A 23266-nucleotide genomic window follows, 5' to 3' on the forward strand; every position below is an offset into this window, starting at 1 on the left:
TCTTTCTAAAGTTCTTTCTTGGATTTCACATGGCCACTCACTCCTTGTTCTCCTCCTACCTCCTCTCTCACTTTTCCTATGGTGTTCCCAAGGATAAGCTATCTTCTCCTTACCCTCATCGCAGTTTTGAGCACTTTAGTTCACATCCTTGATTTCAGCTACTATCTACACATAATAATGATTCCCAAATTATTCTCTTGCTCACTCAAGCATTTACATGCCTGTGTTCCCCTACCACAGCCCCCACAAGCCTATCCCAAGTTCCAGAGCTGTTTTCAACAGCTAACTAGACAATTTAAATAGGCATCTCAAACTCAACAGGTCCAAAAGCAGAATCTTCATGCTTATCCTATATGTTCTATCTTGATGAATGATATTACCTTTTCCCACAGAATTACCAGAAGTCAAAAATCTTGAAGTCATCTTTGTACTTATCCTCCCTTCACGTGTCTAATCAAGACTATTTCCTTTAAGTGAAGTGAAGTCGCTCAGTCGTGTCCGACTCTTTGCGACCCCATGGACTGTAGCCTACCAGGCTCCTCTGTCCATGGGATTCTCCAGGCAATAGTATTGGAGTGGATTGCCATTCCTTTCCCCAGGGGATCTTCCTGACGCGGGGATCGAACCCAGGTCTCCCGCATTGTAGACAAGACGCTTTACCACCTGAGCCACCAGGGAAGTCCAAAAAGTAAAAGTCACTCAGTTGTGTGCAACCCTTTGTGACCACATGGACTATATAGTCCATGGAATTCTCCAGGCCAGAATACTGGAGTGGGTAGCCTTTCCCTTCTCCAGGGGATCTTCCCAACCCAGGGATCGAACCCAGCTCTTCCACGTTGCAAGTAGATTCTTTACCAGCTGAGCCACCAGGGAAGCCCATTTCCTTTAAGTATTTCCTAATTGTGTTCCTTATGCCTGTCAGTGACTTGGTCCAAGACCTCATGACTTCTCATATAAGCTACAATACTAGCTTTTTAACTGGCATTCCTGGCTACCATTTTCAATTCATATTCTATAGTATATTAGCATGACTTTTTCAAAGTATAAATTGTATGTAACTTTTCCACTTAAGATCATCAGTGATGCCACATTACCCATATGCTAAAATCTGAATTCCTTGGCCGGGTATCCAAAGCCCACTATGTTATCGTCACAGCTTCATCTCTTTCCAATCTATCATTTCAGTCAGCCATAATCATCTGCTTCAAAGCCCCAAACATTCTGACCTTCACTGTCTTTGCAGAAGCTGACCCAAGAAAAGCCTTCCCTCTTCTGTCACTAGCTGAACTACCTACATTACTTGAACTCTGCTCAAAAACTGGCTCTGAAAAATTCTAGCACTAAGCTCCAAGTCAAACCATAGAATGTTAATATTCATACAACACACATACTGCATTATCTCTACTGGCACAGATCTTATAGTTTGTGTGCATGCATCCTCAGTTGCTTCAGTCATCTCTGACTCTTTGCGATCCTATGGACTGCAGCCCGCCAGGCTCCTCTGTCCATGGGCTTCTCCAGGCAAGAATACTGGAGTGGGTTGCCATGCCCTCCTCCAGGAGACCTTCCCAACCCAGGATCAAATCTAGGTCTCCCGCTTTGCAGGCGGATTCTTCACCAGCTGAACCACCAGGGAAGCTCTAAGTGCTCCCAAATTTGTAAGTTTTTAAATGGTTGGTTTTATATTACATGAATTTTAAAAAAAACATATTGGAGGAGAAAAGGGAAGAGAAATTTGTATACTTCAAATGAGCCAGAGATTACATATATATTACTAAAATTTGTGTTGAAAATTTTGTAAAACAAGTACTAATATCTCGATTTTACACATAAAGAAACAGAGGCTTGGGAAAATAAGCAAAACGCAACCCAGTATCACACATCCAGTCTAGAAGTGGTAGAAATGGGATTCAAATTCAGGTTTGTCTCACCCAAAAGCCAATGCTCTTTGCTTAAACTGGGTACTATTTTTAATTAATGAGGGAAAAAATGAAAAGATGTGGTCTTTTAATTAAAATATTTTCTTCTATAAACTTAATGAACAAGATGCAGAATTACATTTTTTCAGGTTGAAATTTGAGGAAGCTTACATGTAAACAGCAAAGAAAAATATTTAAAGTAATACTGAAAACAAATTATCAATATGCCCTTAATAATTCAGTGTTTTACGTGCTTTAGTTTTTTCACTTCTCTTGGCCAAATATAAACCCTTAAGGGAAAAAAATGCATCAAATATTGGAGTACTTTCTGACAGTCTTTCTTTACTCTTTTAATTTTCTTGTGGATTTTTTCTAATTCAAATATTTACAATCATAACACATTTTGTAGCTATTAATTACTAGAATAACAATTCACTAGATGAGACCAAATTAATACAATTTTGTGTACATGCAACAGAATACAACATATGCTTCTGAAGATGTCCTCAACTGGTCTGAACGACTTTTGGCAATATTTCTCATTTTTTAAGTAAAGCTTCCTAATGCTTATATACCAAAATATTATCCACAACTGTATCCAGATGACAGGAATATAAGCAATTTTTAGATTTTACTCATCACTTATCTTTGTTTTCTAAATGTTCCACAATAAACACCAATTTTGTCACTGAAAATATGAACTCCCCAACAAAGATAAACCCAGTCACTTCTTGAATAAGAATAGAACCAGTCACTCTATTTAGATGTCTCTAAAGAAAACAATCATTCAACATAAGAAATATAAGATTCTATTTTGACAAAAAGCCATACAACTTTTAGACTAGCATATAAAAAATCCACTAAAAATAACATTAGAAAAATTCACACAGGCTCACTGTATACCTACAGTGACCTTCAGAATCTACAGCTCAGGCTCCAACAGTTTCAAAACTGAAGAGCAGATACCTTTAGTACCAAGGCAGAAATATTTCACAGAAGTTGATTCAGCAGAACATAATCATGAAAGCATCTCTACTGCTCAAGCAGTTGACCATCAGAGACATAGGGTGCCTACCATTCATAGCCGCAGGGGCACTCTCTGTCCTAGTCAAATATACTCCCACACTTCAATCCTGCCTCCCCCAGGTCTCTGCTTATCCTTCCGTTTATCATCACTTAAAGACTTCTCTACCATACCACTTTTAAAAGTTGGCTTAAAACTCAACATTCAGAAAACGAAGATCATGGCATCTGGTCCCATCACTTCATGGCAAATAGATAGGGAAACAGAGGAAACAATGGCTGACTTTATTTTGAGGGGCTCCAAAATCACTGCAGATGGTGACTGCAGCCATGAAATTAAAAGACGCTTACTCCTTGGAAGAAAAGTTATGACCAACTGAGACAGCATATTAAAAAGCAGAGATATTACTTTGCCAACAAAGGTCTGTCTAGTCAAAGCTATGGTTTTTCCAGTAGTCATATATGGATGTGAGAGTTCGACTAGAAAGAAAGCTGAGCACTGAAGAATTGATGCTTTTGAACTGTGGTGTTGGAGAAGACTCTTGAGAGTCCCTTGGACTGCAAGGAGATCTAACCAGTCCATCCTAAAGGAAATCAGTCCTGAATATTCATTGGAAGGACTGATGGTGAAGCTGAAATTCCAATACTTTGGCCCCCTGATGCGAAGAACTGACTCATTTGAAAAGACCCTGATGCTGGCCAAAGATTGAAGGTGGAGGAGAAGGGGACAACAGAGGATGAGATAGTTGGATGGCATCACCAACTCGATGGACATGAGTTTGAGTAAACCCCGGGAGTTGGTGATGGACAGAGAGGCCTGGTGTGCTGCAGTCAATGGGGTCTCAGAGTCGGACACGACTGAGTGACTGAACTGAACTTCACCAAAACAAACATAAAAGTCCTTTTTTGACCTCTGCACCCCACTCCTCACTCTTCATTCATTTTAAAAGGTTTATTTGCTTCACAACTAATCACTACAAGGAAAAAAAATACAAAGGAAAACAAGATGCCTGATTTTTAGTGGTAACTGTTCTGGTTTCTATGGAGATGGGACTTGTCTTTTCAAATTTAACCTTTGCTAGACCTTGCAGCCAGTTACCTATTGCAACCTGAGGACTGCCCAGTTTCCTGCTCACTGAACAAACCCTTAGCTCCTCCACTGTCCTTCCTGATTGTCCTTCTTGACCCATGTTAGGTTTCTCTCAACACCAAGAACCACAGCTTTACAGTATTAAAAATACTTTAAACATATAACAAAAGGTAACTAACACATAAAAGGAAATTCACTCAAAAATAAAGATCTTACTTAAAAGAATTTGCTTTTAAGTGACACAACTGAACTTGCTTACAAAACAGAAAAAGACTCACAGACTTAGAAAACAAACTTACGGTTGGGAGGGTAAGGGATAGCTAGGGAGTTTGGGATGGACGTGTGAGATGGACTGCTACCATCTGAGCAGTGTACACACTGCTATACTTAAAATGGATAACCAACAAGGATCTATTGTATACCACATGGAACTTTGCTCAATGTTATGTGGCAGTATGGATGAGAGGGAGAACTGGGGGAGAATGGATACATGTATATGTATGGCAGAGGATGAGATGTTAGATGGCATCACTGACCCAATGGACATGAACTTGAACAAACTCCCGGAGATAGTGAAGGACAGAGAAGCCTGGTGTGCCACAGTTCATGGAGTCATAAAGAGTTGGAAATGACTTAGTGACTGAACAACAACATGTGCATGGATGAGTCCCCTTCGCTGTTCACCTGCAACTGTCACAAAACTGTTCATCGGCTATACCCTAATACAATAAAAAGTTTAAAACAAAAACAAAAAAGAACTTGCTTTTGGGGTCTTCAGAGTGCATTTCCATTTGGGAAGTGCTGCCATGTCTTTGGAGAAGGCAATGGCACCCCACTCAAGTACTCTTGTCTGGAAAATCCCATGGATGGACCTGGTAGGCTGCAGTCCATGGGGTCGTTAAGAGTTGGACACGACTGAGTGACTTCCCTTTCACTTTTCACTTTCATGCATTGGAGAAGGAAATGGCAACCCACTCCAGTGTTCTTGCCTGGAGAATCCCAGGGATGGGAGCATGGTGGGCTGCCATCTATAGGGTTGCACAGAGCCGGACACAACTGAAGTGACTAAGCAACAGCAGCAGCAGCCATATCTTTTCTGGTAGTCATGTCCAACTCTTTGCAACTCCATGGATTGTAGCCCACCAGGCCCCTCTGTTCACAGAATCTTCCAGGCAAGAATACTGGAGTGGGTTGCCATGCCCTTTTCCAGGGGATCTTCCCAACCCAGAGATCAAACCAGAGTCTCCTGCATTGCAGGCAGATTCTTTACCATCTGAGCCACCAGGGAAGCCCAGACAACTAAGTCAAAATCAAATACATTGAAAAGATCTGTAGCTTTGAATCAGTCCTTCCCCCCATTTCAAAACAAGGCTTGGAGATCTAATATAAAAAGATTAAAGAGAGAAGAAATTCTTCAAACACCTGCCTTATAAAATATAATCTGCATAGAATATTCCAACTTAAGGTGATTTAAAACATGTAATAATGTTTCGGGGAAAATTTTTCCAAACAAAATTGAAAGGATATAGGATAGCTCTCTAACTTATACAAATTGCAAAAGTCCAGTTAAATTTGTTCATCTCCAAGCCTAAGTGACAACACCGTCTTCCTTTAGCATACATGCAAAATTAAAATAAGAAAATCTATTAGTTGAATTTATATTGTTTTTTCCTACCCTGTTATATATCTTATATGTATTTAGTCTAGAAACAAAATCATAAAAATGCAAGAACAAGCTAGAAATCACAATTAGAATTTAGAAGGGTTTTAAAAGAATTGTTTTAAAAACATATTTGTTTTTGACTTGCAGATCATAGATGCTTTGTAAACCAGTCCCTTCAGCTTCAAGGGTGGTGCTTTCCATGATCATTTTAATTCAGTTACTACTCCTATTGCTCAGTTCATAAGAAAACAAGATTTTGGTTAAAATGACATTACTGAAGAAGATAACAGTTACTAAAACTAACAAAAGAAAATTTTCAAAGGAAAGTTTGCACAAAAAGGAGCAACTTTAGTTGTGTCAGGTCAATTCATATCATCTAACAAGACTCAGCTTTTAAAAGTCACTCCATTTTTAAACCATAGTTTTTTCTTATCGAATGACTTCTATAGAGTGACTTTCATTATGCCCAAAAAAAAAAAAATCACAGCAGTCACCACCATAATTTCCACAAAACACATTAAATGTATGATACAATATTTAATTAGCAAAATATGTTATACACATTTCTATATCATAAAAATCCTCTTAATAAGTCTCATGTAATACCAGTGAAAAACCATGCTGAATTCCTCAATGCTATAGAAAAGTATCTGGCAACTTTTCATCACTAACTGGAGATTTAAATGATCAAGTTTGATTTATAATAAGGTTGTTCTTTTCTATTTTAAAATATTTTTATCACAGAAATAACCAAAATCTGACTTTTCCTTGTATTATAAAACAATTTTTAGAAGTGACTAACCAAATAATTGGTGCCAACAATTTAGCACAGAATATTTAGAACAAAATAGAGGATTTTGTTGTTGTTAACAGAAATGCCTGCGATATTTAGTATACAAAAGCTAACAAAGCAGACAATGAATCTTAACCACACTTCAACTGCAATAGAAAGAAACTCTGGGGGTAATTCCTACCTTTAGAAATATTCAAGAGAAACAAGTTGGTGCTGTATTTACCATGAGGGTGATTTAGGTTCCACTTGATAGCCTTTCTCCTTTACCAGGAATAAAACTGCCTTTCTGGAGAAAGCCAGTTAACAAAGCCCATGTTGCTGGAGTAAGCCTGAATTTCTAGCAAATAGAGATGAAGCTATTTGCATTTGCTAGTTTGGGGAAGGGGAGAGTGGGAGGAGGGGACTAAGAGGACTGCTAAAGTAATTCACATATTGTCTGTGGGCCGTATAGACAGTGATCATCAGTCACCTGCTCAAACTTTCTTCACTCCTGCCTTCAGAAAAGAACCAAAGGTTATCCTGGGTCAGAGAATCTGGAAACAAATAAGAAGACAAGCAAAAATCTAACTGCCAACCCGATTGTGTCCACAGAAAAAGTTATCCCTGCTGGATTACTAAAAACCACGACATTTTAATAGTCTCAGAGGACTTGTTAAAATATATCATAAAACAGAAGAAAAAGCTTCAGGCTCTGCTTGTAATTACTGCAATACTTAGCTGAAGTACTTAAAGGACGGACATTTGTTTTTTCCTTCAAGACATTCTTTTGCATCATAATAGCTATCTTATTTGCACAAGCAAACATTTGTTCCAAGCTGTTCATGTGAAAAACAAAGTATCAACTGTTTAAAATTTCTTGGCTTGTAAGTGAATAATTTGGGCTGACAGCATTTCTAACTATTTTATACCAAACAGGAAAAGCACTAAATATACTAAGCATCAATCGAGCATCAGCTGCTCAGTCTTGTCCAACTCTTTGGGACGCTAGGACTGCAGCACACCAGGCTTCCCTGCCCATCACCAACTCCCAGAGCTTGCTCAAACTCATGTCCATCGAGTTGGCGATGTCATCGAACCATCTCATCCTCTGTCATCCCCTTCTCCTCCTGCCTTCAATCTTTCCCAGCATCAGGGTCTTTTCCAATGAGTCAGCTCTTCACATCATTTTATTATAAGCTACATTAAGGGTAAAACTCTAAGCAAATACTCAAATGTTTATTCAGAATCTTTCTGATAAAACTGATACACCTTGAATTTTTACAGCCTTAATTTTATGCACCTCTGTTATTTCTGACACACCATAAGAGAAATGAAAAGTGCTGCTTTATGTGGTATTTACTCAACACAGTCATATAAAGAGGGAAAAAATTGGAAAAGATGTCTGAAAAACTATAAAATCTTAATTTTAAAATTTAGAGAGGTGAAGCACAAGTTATAGAAACCACATAATCCTCTGGTTACCTGAACAAAAAGCAAAAGCAGCCATAATTCGTGGCTTTGGTTTTTAAAAACTGAGAATGAGATGGGGGTAGAGAGTAAAGCTACTTCTTGTCCACACATAAAAGCTTTGAAATACTTCTCAAAAAACTAACTTTGAAAAAGAATATGTGTGTGTGTGTGTGTATACTGGCTGTACAGTAGAAATTAACACAACATTATAAATCAACTATACTTCAATAAAATGTTTTTAAAAGATTAACTTTTAAATAGTTCCAAAGGAAAATGTTACAAAGGGCAAAATAAGACTATAATGTAAAATGACTAATTATATATTTTAAAGGATCAGAAGTTTAGATTTTAAAACCCACTCCCTTAAAATTTTAATTAAAAAACTAAACCATATACATGTGTGCATGTTAGGGGAAGCACACTGACTGAAACTGCCCACCCTGGCCAGGCATCATAGTAACCATTTGCATGAGCTGTTTTACGACAGGAAGTCCTGGTAAAGAACATGCAACTAATAAGCCACCAGCAACCAGAAGAGTTTGGAAAAGGTCAAAAGGAGATACCACATGTCCAACCATCTCCCAGAATCCTTCTCACTGGCATCCATCTTGGCTGAACAAGGCATGCACCACCAGGAAGGACTCTGAGTCAGAATGACTGGCTAAAGATAACCCCGAAACTAATCCCATCACCATAAAACCAGAGACTGTGAGCCACATGGCAGAGCAGTTCTCCTGGGTTCCCTTACCATATTGCTCTCCTCCCGGGCACCTTTCCCCAATAAAATCACTTCCTTTGTCAGCACATGTGTCTCCTTGGACAATTCATTTCCAAGTGTTAGACAGGAGCCCAGTTTCAGGCCCTGGAGGGGTCCCCCTTCCTGCAACATGTGCATACACACAACATAAAATAAACCATCATTCAAAGAAGCAGCTAGTGCCCAAGATAATCAATTTAAAACTTATTTTTCACTTGAATCTTAAGAAAAAAGTTCTTATTCATACAATTTATGTCTGAATTACCAACAAAGAAAATCTAATATGCCAGTTCTATCAATTATTCATAATCAGAAATGTTTTACAAAGTTGTGAATGAAATGACATGTTACCAATGAGTTCCATTTGGAAATTAAAAGTTGTTTCCATGAGAGGTAGGGAGTGAGGGACCCAGATAAACAGAAGGATTTGATCAAGAAAAGAGTTAAAATGATCACTGACAGCACACTGTGCCATTATACAGGAATGCTTGGCTACACTTTTCTGATTCTAGGTTTTCCCCTCCTCCACATTTCCCTTCAGACCAGAGGAATTCCTCTATACCCTTGGGATCCAGAAACTTTATACTCTAAGCATCTGGAAGCTTGCTGCCCTCTTTCCTGGTCTGTATGGCCACAAATGCTTAAAGAATTAGACTACACAATGACATTTCACACCAGTGTGGGTCATTAATCTATAATCAATGAGGCATAAATCTGAAGCTAATAAAATTAATTTATTAATATTTCAGAAATTATACAAAGTTAAAGTTTAATTTATATAGTTAACTTTAAGAGTATTTAAGTACTTTTAAAGTCAGGTAGAATGGTTTGTAAGTATTTATAAAACAAAAAACTTTGAATATCTCACAATATTACAAAAAGTTAACAGTGAATCAAATTTTTTAAAAGAATCCTGTTTCTGAGTTTCCCTAATTTCTCAGAACACTAAAAACCTACATTTACTGTGTTTATAAAACAAAATGGCAACATATTTGTTTACAAAATTTTCCAAATAAAGATAAGAAAAAGAAGGTTTAAAAAAAATAGCCTTTAAAATAATGATTGACCCAGCTCTGATTCAAAGTTGCTAGATTCCAAGTCTTATTCTTCATGTATTAAACATTTGGACTTTAATGAAATGACTGGCTATAAATTCCAGTAAATGTATACGCTGGAAACAAAAGGAGGGCAATATGAAAACAAACCAATAGTTAACCAACAGTTTACAGGGCATTCCTAAATTTATATCATTTATTTAGAAGAGAACTAAGATGTAAGATACAAAAGAAAGGGAGAAAGCCAAAACAGAGAACAGCAAGATCAAATAAATTCTGCAAGAAAAAATCTACAATGGACTTTGTTTTAGTTTACTTGACTCAGCCTTAAGTTGCCAAGGACACAGCAGCACACACTTCCTTCCTCTTTCTCACCAAATGCCCCGTTCAGGTCTCTAGAATAAATCTGATGAGCTGTGACAGCACCAAATAGAAGTAAAGGGCTTTGAAAGTAAAGGGTGAGAGTCATTAACAAGAGCCAACAAAGGAAAATTTAAATAAACAAGAGGGGAAAAAGCCACTCAGCTTGCTTTATTTCTCAGCATGTTTCTCAGAGGATTTCTATACCAATGATAGGCCTGATAAGAACTTAGCTCGTTCTGATTATAGAAGTGTTGACACAAGGGAAAAAATAGTTAGAAAAAGTTTTAAGGTAAATTAAACTTTATTACTATTCTTGAAAAGAAGAGCAGTAAAGCTTAAATAAGGTTTTTAATGCAAAGTCAAATAAAGTAGCACTCATGGAAGCATCACTATATTTCTTTAAGAAATTATGCAAGTGAATTGTGTTTGCATGCATGTTAAGTAACTGCAGTCCTATCCAACTCTTTGTGAGTCCATGGACTATAGCCCACCAGGCTCCTCTGTCCATGGGAATCTCCAGCCAAGAATACTGGAGTGGGTTGCCATTTCCTCCTCCAGGGAAATCTTCCTGACCCAGGGATAGAACATGCATCTCCTGCATCACAGGTGGATTCTTTACCATTTGAGCCACCAGGGAAGCCTGAATTGTCTTTACTCATTAATTATTTGAAAAGGTTTTATGTGCTATAGTCTTTAAAAAAATGGAAAAGCAATTAAAAAAAGGTTGAAAAAAATTCCAAATTGAGAAATATTCAAAACAAATAAAAACAATATAGATTTTAAAACTTCATGAAATTCTACTAATTTAATATCATTTGTCCCTTTGAAATTATTTAACTAAGCCCCTTAAGTTATTTAATATTCAAGTCAATAAGTTTAATATTTCTGTACATTCTCTTAAAAAACCATCAGTTCAGTTCAGTCGCTCATTCGTGTCCAACGCTTTGCAACCCCATGAATTGCAGCACACCAGGCCTCCCTGTCCATCACCAACTCCGGGAGTTCACTCAAACTCACGTCCATCGAGTCGGTGATGCCATCCAACCATCTCATCCTCTGTTGTCCCCTTCTCCTCCTGCCCCCAATCCCTCCCAGCATCAGAGTCTTTTCCAATGAGCCAACTCTTCACATGAGGTGGCCAAAGTATTGGAGCTTCAGCTTCAGCATCAGTCCTTCCAAAGAACACCAAGGACTGATCTCTTTTAGAATGGACTGGTTGGATCTCCTTGCAGTCCAAGGGACTCCCAAGAGTCTTCTCCAACACCACAGTTCAAAAGCATCAATTCTTCGGCGCTCAGCTCTCTTCACAGTCCAACTCTCACATCCATACATGACCACTGGAAAAACCATAGCCTTGACTAGACGGACTTTTGTTGGCAAAGTAATGTCTCTGCTTTTGAATATGCTATCTAGGTTGGTCATAACTTTCCTTCCAAGGAGTAAGCGTCTTTTAATTTGACATTAAAAAGCAAATGACTGACAAAAAGCTTTTATTTTTATGACAAAGGGTTGATTATGTGCAACAAATGAAGCAGTCAAATCCACAAGGAAAGGAACAATAAGAAAAAAGTGGGAAAAGGTAATTAGCAGGAAAATTATAAAGGAATACTAATAGTTAAAATACATGGAAACAAAAAGATTCAACTTCACTAGTAATCTAAGAAATAAAAAATTTAAAAATAACATTTTTTAAATTAGCAAAAATAAGATGATAATGCCCGAAGTTGACCAGAGAAAGAAAAAACATTTTCACCCACCACTGAGGGGAATGGATGTGAGTATACCTTTCTGAATGACAATCTGTCAGCCTTAGAAACATACCCTCTAACTCAGCAAACTTATTCTATGTAGATAATTAGAGAAGTGTGCAAAGATATATTCTTCATATCATCTAATTGAATAACATAAATGTGTAAAAAGCCTAAATTCAAACAAAACAGTTTGGATAAATAAATTATGGTACAGCCACATGATGGAGCACAAACCAAGTAAAACTGAAATTAGAGGAAAGTACTTCACATGGTAATACAGTCACAAGATATCATGAAAATAGCAGACAAAAGAGTGGAGTATGCAGTATAATCTCTTTTCAAACTGAAGCCATGAATTAATCTAGACACAAATGTAACATACCAATACATTATGGTTTAAACAACAACAAAGCCACAGATAAAAGTCCCCATTACCATCCTTTCCAGAAATAATCACTATTACGAATTTGTATAGCCTTTCAGATCTGTTCTATGTATTTATTTACATATATCTATAGTTAAATATCGGAGAAGGCAATGGCACCCCACTCCAGTACTCTTGCCTGGAAAATCCCATGGACGGAGGAGCCTGGTAGGCTGCAGTCCACGGGGTCACTGAGTCAGACATGACTGAGCGACTTCACTTTGACTTTTCACTTTCATGCACTGGAGAAGGAAATGGTAACCCACTCCAGTGTTCTTGCCTGGAGAATCCCACAGAAGGCGGAGCCTGGTGGGCTGCTGTCTATGGGGTCGCAAAGAGTTGGACATGACTGAAGCGACTTGGCAGCATAGTTAAATATAGAAATACATTCTTATTTTAACTTAATGGTATTCATATTGTATGTACTATGGAGGTTGTTCTTTTCAATTAATACATCTTGGAGAGTTTCCTTTCTTAGTAAACAGGAACAGTCTCATTCTTCTAAACTCTTCTATATGATTTTTAAGAATAAATATACTATAACAACATTTTTCTACTGCTTTGCTGTGTCTGTATTCTTAAGCTATATGTGTAAAACAAAAATTTTTAAAAAGCATTATGAAGCCAGATACAGATAAAACTGTTTGCCATGGTTATCTCAGTATGGTTTTCTCATTGTTCTGCTTTAAGCATTTATTACTTTTTCTATTAGAGAAAAAATATATTAAAAATAATTAAAAAATAATTTTAAAACATTTTGCTTTCAAGGGTGTATCACATTAGGATGTCCATGATGGGCCAATGGTTAAGAATCCACCTGTCAATGCAGAGGACACCAGTTCAATCCCTGGTCTGGGAAGATTTCACAGGCCACAGGGCAACTAAGCCCGTGTGCCACAGCTACTGAGTCTGTACTCTAGAGCCTGCAAGCCGCAGCTACGGAGCTCAGGCTCTGCAACTACTGAAGCCCACAAGCCAGCACTACTGAAGCCTGCATGCCATGGAGCCCAAGTTTCACAAAAAGAAAAGCCACCACAATGAGAAGCCCATGCACCACAATAAGAGAATAGCCCTGCTCACTGCAACTAGAGAAAATGTGCACAGCAACAAAGACCCAACACAGCCAAAAATAAATAAATAAAAAGAATATATCACATTATGTCTAAGAAATGATACTTGTATATTATAGCTGCCATTTAATGAATAATATATTGGCTACAGTAAATGTTTTCTCTACTCAAAAACAGAGTATTTCAGCTTGTGTAAGTATAGTACTAACACTATTAATCTATCTGCAATTAATAAGCAATGCTTGAAAAAAATAAAAATGAATCATATATGCAATGTCTCTGAATATCAACTAACAACTTTTAACCATACTCTTCCCAGAATCCTAAGGTTCTTGTGGGAACATCCATGAATCTTTACATATCAGAATGTGGCACCAGGGGGTGTATCTTTGTTTCTATTCTACTGCTTCCAAATACTATTTTGGCACAGGTTGGATTGTGTATGAAAGTCACTCAGTCATGTCCGACTCTTTGTAACCCCATGGACTGTAGCCTGCCAGGCAACTCCATCCATGGGATTTTCCAGACAAGAATACTGGAGTGGGTTGCCATTTCCATTTGCAGGGGATCTTCCCGACCCAGGGATCAAACTCAGGTCTCCACCATTGCAGGCAGACTCTTTACCATCTGAGCCACCAGAGATGCCAGGTTGGATTATTTGTATTCAAAAAGTAGTTATAAATCAAGCCACAAAGCTACAGTAATCAAAACAGCAATGGTATTGGCACAAAACCAGACATACAGATCAATGAAACAGAACAGAGAGCCTACAGTCAATTAATCTTTGACAAAGAAGGCAAGAACAAACAATGCAGAAAAAAATAATCTTTTCAACAAGCTGTGTTGGGGAAGCTGGACAGCTACATGTAAACCAATGAAACTAGAACACTTCCTCACACAATATACAAAAATGAACTAAAAATGGTTAAAAGACTAAAAAACACATGATACCATAAAACTCACAGAAGAGAATATAGGCAAAACATTCTCTGATATTAATTATAGCCATATTTTCTTAAATAAGTCTCCCAAAGCAAAAGAAATAAAGAGAAAACAATAAACAAATGGGACCTAATCAAATTTAAAAGCTTCTGCACAGCAAATGTGACCATCAACAAAATTAAAAGGAAACCTATAGAATGGGAGAAAATATTTGCAAATGATATTTGCAAACCACCAACAAGGGGTTAAGATCCGAAACACACAAAGAACTCATACAACTGAACATCAAACGAATCAAAACACCAAACAAATCAAAACATCAAAAACACCAAACAAATCAATCAAAAAATTGGAATATGAGAAAACTCATACAGACATTTCTCCAAAGAAGACACACAGTTGGCCAACAGGCACGTGAAAAGATGCTGAAAATCACTAATTATCAGAAAAATGAAAATAAAAGACACAATGAGGTATTATCTCACACTAGTCAGAATGGCTATCATCAAAAAGCCTACAAATAATAATCAAGCATCTTCTCCGACCACAATGCTATAAGACTAGGTATCAATTACAAGGAAAAAAACTGTAAGAAACATAAACATATGGAGATTAAACAATATGTTCATAAATAACAGATTACTGAAAAAATAAAAAAGGAAATAAAAAAATTTCTAGAAACAAATGACAATGAAAACGCAACAACTCAAAACCTATGGCATGCAGCAAAAGCAGTTCTAAGAGGGAAGTTTATAGCAATACAGTCCTACGTCAAGAAACAAGAAAAACATTGAACAGACAGCCTAACTTTACACCTAAAACAACTGGAAAAAGAAGAACAAAAAAACTCCAAAATTAGTAGAAGGAAAGAAATCATAAAGATCAGAGCAGAAATAAATGAAAAAGAAATGGAAGAAACAATATTAAAGATAATAAAACTAAAAGTTGGTTCTTTGGGAAGATAAACAAAATTGACAAACCTCTAACCAGACTCATCAAGAAAAAAAAAGAATCAAATCAACAAAATTAGAAATGAAAAAGGAGAAGTTACAACAGACAATGCAGAAATACAAAGGATTATAGAGACTATTATCAACAACTATATGGCAATAAAATAGATAACCTGGAAGAAATGGACAGATTCTTAGAAAAGTTCAATCTTCCAAGTCCGAACCAGGAAGAGACAGAAATTATGAGCAACCCAATCATAAGCACTGAAATTGAAGCTGCGATCAAAAATCTCCCAAAAAACAAAAGCCCAGGACCAGATGGCTTCATAGGAGAATTCTATCTAACATTTAGAGAAGAGCTAATGCCTATCCTTCTAAAACTCTTTCAAAAATGTGCAGAGGAAGGAACACGTCCCAAACTCATTCTACAAGGCCACCATCACCCTGATACCAAAACCAGACAAAGACAACACAAAAAAAGAAAACTACAGGGCAGTATCACTGATGAACAGATGCAAAAAACCTCAACAAAAATTCAGCAACACATCAAAAAGCTTATACACCATGATCAAGTTGAGTTTATTCCAGGGATGCAAGGATTCTTCAATATATGCAAATCAATCAATGTTAACCATCTTAACAAATATAAAAATATAAAAATCACATGATAATCTCAACAGATGCAGAAAAAGCCTTTGACAAAAATCAGCACCCATTTATGATTAAAACTCTTCAAAAAATGGGCATAGAAGGAACCTACCTCAACATAGTAAAGACCATATATAATAAGCCTACAGCAAACATTATTCTCAATGGTGAAAAACTGAAAGCATTTCCCTAAGATCAGGAAAAAGACAAGGATGTCCACTTTCATCACTATTACTCAACATAGTTCTGAAAGTCCTAGCCATAACAATCAGAGAAGAAAAAGAAATAAAAGGAATTCAGATCAGAAGAGAAGAAGTAAAGCTCTCACTGTGTGCAGATGACATGATACTATACATAGAAAACCCTAAAGATACTATCAGAAAATTCCTAGAGCTAATCAGTGAATTTAAGCAAAGTTGCAGGATATAAAATCAATACAAAGAAATCACTTGTATTTCTATATATAGTAACAATGAAAAATCAGAAAGAGAAATTAAGGAATCAATCCCATTCACCATTGCAGCAAAAAGAATTAAATATCTAGGAATACTTACCTAAGGAGACAAAAGAACTGTACACTGAAAATTATAAGACCTACAAGACCTTTTAGAACTAACACCCAAAAAAGATGTCCTTTTCATTATAGGGGACTGGAATGCAAAAGTAGGAAGTCAAGAAACACCTGGAGTAACAGGCAAATTTGGCCTTGGAATGCGGAATGAAGCAGGGCAAAGACTAATAGAGTTCTGCCAACAAAATGCACTGGTCATAGCAAACACCCTCTTCCAACAACACAAGAGAAGACTCTACACATGGACATCACCAGATGGTCAACACCAAAATCAGACTGATTATATTCTTTGCAGCTGAAGATGGAGAAGCTCTATACAGTCAACAAAAACAAGACCTGGAGCTGACTGTGGCTCAGATCATGAACTCCTTATTACCAAATTCAGACTCAAACTGAAGAAAGTAGGGAAAACCACTAGACCATTCAGGTATGACCTAAATCAAATCCCTTATGATTATACAGTAGAAGTGAGAAATAGATTTAAGGGCCTAGATCTGATAGATAGCCTGATGAACTATGGAATGAGGTTCGTGACATTGTACAGGAGACAGGGATCAAGACCATCCCCATGGAAAAGAAATGCAAAAAGGCAAAATGGCTGTCTGGGGAGGCCTTACAAATAGTGTGAAAAGAAGAGAGGCGAAAAGCAAAGGAGAAAAGGAAAGATATAAGCATCTGAATGCAGAGTTCCAAAAAATAGCAAGAAGAGATAAGAAAGCCTTCTTCAGCGATCAATGCAAAGAAATAGAGGAAAAGAACAGAATGAGAAAGACTAGAGATCTCTTCAAGAAAATTAGAGATACCAAGGGAACATTTCATGCAAAGATAGGCTCGATAAAGGACAGAAATGGTATGGACCTAACAGAAGCAGAAGATATTAAGAAGAGGTGGCAGGAATACACAGAAGAACTGTACAAAAAAGATCTTCACGATCCAGATAATCATGATGGTGTGATCACTCATCTAGCGCCAGACATCCTGGAATGGGAAGTCAAGTGGGCCTTAGGAAGCATCGCTACGCACAAAGCTAGTGGAGGTGATGGAATTCCAGTTGAGCAATTTCAAATCCTGAAAGATGATGCTGTGAAAGTGCTGCACTCAATATGCCAGCACATTTGGAAAACTCAGCAGTGGGCACAGGACTGGAAAAGGTCATTTTTCATTCCAATCCCAAACAAAGGCAATGCCAAAGAATGCTCAAACTACTGCACAATTGCACTCATCTCACATGCGAGTAAAGTAATGCTCAAAATTCTCCAAGCCAGGCTTCAGTAATACGTGAACTGTGAACTCCCTGATGTTCAAGCTGGTTTTAGAAAAGGCAGAGGAACCAGAGATCAAATTGCCAACATCTGCTGGATCATCGAAAAAGCAAGAGAGTTCCAGAAAAAGAGAGTTTCTGCTTTATTGACTATGCCAAAGCCTTTGACTGTGTGGATCACAATGAACTGTGGAAAATTCTGAAAGAGATGGGAATACCAGACCATATGACCTGTCTCTTGAGAAATCTGTATGCAGGTCAAGAAGCAACAGTTAGAACTGGACATGGAACAACAGACTGGTTCCAAATAGGAAAAGAAGTACGTTAAGGCTGTATATTGTCACCCTGCTTATTTAACTTCTATGCAGAGTACATCATGAGAAACACTGGACTGGAAGAAACACAAGCTGGAATCAAGATTGCCGGGAGAAATATCAATAACGTCAGATATGCAGATGACACCACCCTTATGGCAGAAAGTGAAGATGAACTAAAAAGCCTCTTGATGAAAGTGAAAGAGGAGAGTGAAAAAGTTGGCTTAAAGCTCAACATTCAGAAAACGAAGATCATGGCATCCAGTCCCATCACTTCATGGGAAATAGATGGGGAAACAGTGGAAACAGTGTCAGACTTTATTTTGGGGGGCTCCAAAATCACTGCAGATGGTGACTGCAGCCATGAAATTAAAAGACGCTTACTCCTTGGAAGAAAAGTTATGACCAACCTAGATAGCATATTCAAAAGCAGACACATTACTTTGCCGACTAAGGTCCATCTAGTCAAGGCTATGGATTTTCCAGTGGTCATGTATGGATATGAGAGTAGGACTGTGAAGAAGGCTGAGCGCCAAAGAATTGATGCTTTTGAACTGTGGTGTTGGAGAAGACTCTTGAGAGTCCCTTGGACTGCAAGGAGATCCAACCAGTCCATTCTGAAGGAGATCAGCCCTGGGATTTCTTTGGAAGGAATGATGCTAAAGCTGAAACTCCAGTACTTTGGCCACCTCATGTGAAGAGTTGACTCATTGGAAAAGACTTTGATGCTGGGAGGGATTGGGGGCAGGAGGAGAAGGGGATGACAGAGGATGAGATGGCTGGATGGCATCACTGACTCAATGGACGTGAGTCTGAGTAAACTCCAGGAGTTGGTGATGGACAGGGAGGCCTGGCATGCTGCGATTCATGGGGTCGCAAAGAGTCGGACACAACTGAGCGACTGAACTGAACTGAAATAATGAAAGAAATCAAAGATAACATAAACAGATGGAGAGCTACTCCATGTTCCAGGGTAGGAAGAATCAATATTGTGAAAATAACCATACTACCAAATGCAATCTACAGATTCAATGTGATCCTTATCAAATTACCAATGGCATTTTCACAGAACTAGAACAAAAATTTTCACAGTTCATATGGAAACACAAAAGACCCCGAAGAGTCAAAGCAGTCTTGAGAAAGAAGAATGGAGCTGGAGGAATCAACCTTCCTGACTTCAGATTATACTACAAAGCTACAATCATCAAGACAGTATGGTACTGGCACAAAAACAGAAATATAGACCAATGGAACAAGATAGAAAGCCCAGAAATAAACCCATGCACCTACGGATACCTTATTTTTGACAAAGGAGACAAGACTATACAATGGGGCAAAGACACTCTCTTCAATAAATGCTGTTGGGAAAACTGGACAGCTACATGTAAAAGAATGAAATTAGAACACTTCCAAACACCACACACAAAGATACACTGAAAATGGATTAAAGATCTAAATGGAAGACCAGAAATTATAAATCTCTTAGAGGAAAACATAGGCAAAACACTTGATGACATAAATCAAAGCAAAATCCTCTATGACCCACTTCCTGCTACTGCTACTGCTAAGTCACTTCAGTCGTGTCTGACCGTGTGTGACCCCATAGACGGCAGCCCACCAGGCTCCCCCGTCCCTGGGATTCTCCAGGCAAGAACACTGGAGTGGGTTGCCATTTCCTTCTCCCAATGCATGAAAGTCAAAAGTCAAAGTGAAGTCGCTCAGTCGTGTCCTACTCTTAGCGACCCCATGGACTGCAGCCTACCAGACTCCTCCATCCATGGGATTGTCCAGGCAAGAGTACTGGAGTGGGGTCCCATTGCCTTCTCTGGACCCACTTCCTACAGTAACAGAAATTTTAAAAAGGTAAACAAGTGGACCTGATTAAACCTAAAAGCTTTTGCACAGCAAAGGAAACTATAAGCAAGGTGAAAAGACAACCCTCAGAATGGGAGAAAATAACAACAAATGAAACAACTGACAAAGGATTAATTTCTAAAATATACAAGCAGCTCATACAAGCAGCTCTTGCCTGGAAAACCCCATGGGAAATAATAGCAAAAGAAACAACTGACAAAGGATTAATTTCCAAAATATACAAGCAGCTCTTGCCTGGAAAACCCCATGGATGGAGGAGCCTGGTAGGCTGCAGTCCATGGGATGGCTAAGAGTCGGACACGACTGAGTGACGTCACTTTCACTTTCCTGCACTGGAGAAGGAAATTGCAACCTACTCCAGCGTTCTTACCTGGAGAATCCCAGGGATGGGGGAGCCTGGTGGGCTGCCGTCTATGGGGTAGCACAGAGTCAGATACGACTGAAGCGACTTAGCAGCAGCAGCAGTGTGTGTATGTATGTATGTATGTATGTATGTATGCGTGTGTGTGTGTGTGTGTGTGTGTGTGTGTATATATATAAAGTAAAGTGAAAGTCGCTCAGTTATGTCCAACTCTTTGCAACCCCATGGACTATACAATCCATGAAATTCTCCAGGCAAGAATACTGGAGTGGGTAGCCTTTCCCTTCTCCAGGGGATCTTTCCAATCAGGGATTGAACCCAGGTCTCCTGCATTGCAGGGTGACTCTTTACCAGCTGAGCCACAAGGGAAGCCCAAGAATACTGGAGTGGGTAGCCTATCCTTTCTCCAGCAGATCTTCCCCACCCAGGAATCAAACCGGGGTCTCCTGCATTGCAAGTGGATTTATTACCAACTGAGCTATCAGGGAAGCATATACACACACATAAACACACAGTTTATAGGATTACAAAAATACATAATTAAAATATACAACAGTAATAACATGAATTTCAGGGGCATAAATGGGTAGAATATTCTAAGTTTCCTTTATTGTCTTGATGCAGAATAAAGATATTAATTTCAGACTTCCTTTCAGAAAACATGTTAAAATTCCTAGAGTATTATAAAAACAGAAAATATAGTGTATAACTTCCAAACAAGAGGGGAACAAATGGAATAAGAAAAAATAATCCAACGATAAAAAAGAAACTAGAACATGGAAAAGGCAAGACAAATAAAAAGCACAAAATAAGATAGCATATTGAAAACTCAATATATTTGTGATTACAATAAATATAAATAGATTAAAAGCTCCAGTTAAAAAAACAGACTAGCCAACTGGTAAAAAAAAAAAAAATTAAAATCTAACTATCTGCAAGAAACGCATCTCTTTAGGACAGATAAAAGTTGAACATTATAAAGAGAGAGAATTATGTCACATTTGATAGTGTTGAATACTTATTTACTTAAAATCTTTTTCTCTTCTGCTGTTGGGGGAATCAATCTAACGAATCTTCTGCTGCTGCTACTAAGTCACTTCAGTTGTATCCGACTCTGTGCGACCCCATAGATGGCAGCCCACCAGGCTCCCCCGTCCCTGGATTCTCCAGGCAAGAACACTGGAGTGGGTTGCCATTTCCTTCTCCAATGCAGGAAAGTGAAAAGTGAAAGTGAAGTCGCTCAGCCATGTCCCACTCTCAGCGACCCCATAGACTGCAGCCTACCAGGCTCCTCCATCCATGGGATTTTCCAGGCAAGAGTACTAGAATGGGTTGTCATTTCCCTCTCCAATGAATCTCCTACATTTATATATATTGTTTCTCAGTGTCCTAAATTGAATTCTATCATCTATCCATCTCTTACTCTTGCGCTTCTCAAAGTTTGGGCTTCAAACCACGTGCAATAGAAACACCTGTTCCCCACTCCGGACCTACTAATTCAGAACACCAAGTCATGAGTATCAGGGTATCAGCCTTTTAACAAGGTCTCCCAGTTGATTTAAGTATAAGAAATATTGATTTAAATGTTGACCCACAAGGTTCTGTCAGTCCTCATCTACCTTCTGTTACACATGCACCAAAAATCACATCCAAAACTTCTACCAGTTATTAACAGGATGTATAAGCTGCCTTACCTCCACAATCCCCACCACTGCCAAAAACTATAATCCCACCTGACACAAAGAGTACTTATCTGAATGAACATGATGATTCTTAAAGCCGCTTTGTCAACCAAGACCTAACTTGTAGGCATAATACCTGCATGTGCATCAATCCAATGGACATGTCCACCTGGATGTCCTAAATTACCCTGAATCTATCAGTTAGGATTAAATTCAGCTAACAGTAACAGAAAAGCCTAAAATAGTGGTTTATATAATACAAAGTTTATTTCTCTCAAATAACAGTCTGGAATAGGTTAGTATAAAAATTCTGCTCCACAAAGTTCTCAGAGAGTCTGGCTCTTTTCTGCTTTCCACTTCAAAATGCCTAGAATATGGTTCCCATTTTATAGTTCAAGATAGAGCTCCATCCAAAACAACCACATTTCTAACAATGGAACAGAAGCAAGAAGGGAGAAGGGTACATTCACCTCTCTGTAACACATTATCTGTGCTTTTATCCCACTGAGAAGGATTTAAGTGTCAAGACCATAACTAACTGCTAAAGCTAGAAATCTAGTCTTTATGTTAGGCAGCCAAACTGTTACTAAGGGGAGCAAAAGGGGGGAGACCAGATACTGAATGACAATAGCATTCTTGACTACACCTTCAGAAGTTACAATGTCCCAACCTGAACTCATCAGTTTCCAGAACACACTGCAATTTCACACCTTTGTGATGTCTCTATCTCCTACCTTTATCTTCATTCTGCCTGGCAAACTCCTTCTCCTCTCTTAATACTCACATCATGAATCTTTTTGTGAAGCATTCCTTTACCCAACCACCTTTACCACCAGCCTAAACAAACCAGATGTCTTTCGGCCACCTTCGTATCTAGCATATATCTCTATTATTACACTGTTAATTTTGTATTGTATCTTTTTAAAAGTCTATCCCTCCATTCATCCCTCTCCCAGTAGAAGGTGAACTTCTTGTGAGCAGAGACTATGCCTTATTTTAGTATCATATGCACATAAATCTGTATCATACTAAATTTTACAAAAATCAACCATTAACATCTGTTACCTAAAATTATGACAGCAGGGAATGGGTAAAAAGAGGTACCTAACAAAAAGAACATCATGGTATGTAGTACTGTAGAATAATGGGATGTCTTAAAGTTCCAAATTACATAAGATTCTACTAGCAGTTACAAGAATATTATGGCTATATGCTCATACTTAAGTACTGCCTTCCTCCACACACGTTACCTATTCATTTTCTACACTCATCTTTCTTTTCCTTCTGGTATAAATTAATATAGTG

General features: G+C 38.1%; 1 protein-coding gene across 3 annotated transcripts in view; it reads right to left on the bottom strand.

Annotated features, from left to right (window-relative positions):
- The window catches only part of SCML2 (Scm polycomb group protein like 2), a 112686-nt gene that overhangs the window by 42199 nt on the left and 47221 nt on the right, over positions 1 to 23266 (bottom strand). The gene's annotated exons all lie outside the window — the stretch shown is intronic.

Source organism: Ovis aries, chromosome X (genome assembly GCF_016772045.2).
Source record: "Ovis aries strain OAR_USU_Benz2616 breed Rambouillet chromosome X, ARS-UI_Ramb_v3.0, whole genome shotgun sequence".
NCBI lineage: Eukaryota > Metazoa > Chordata > Mammalia > Artiodactyla > Bovidae > Ovis > Ovis aries.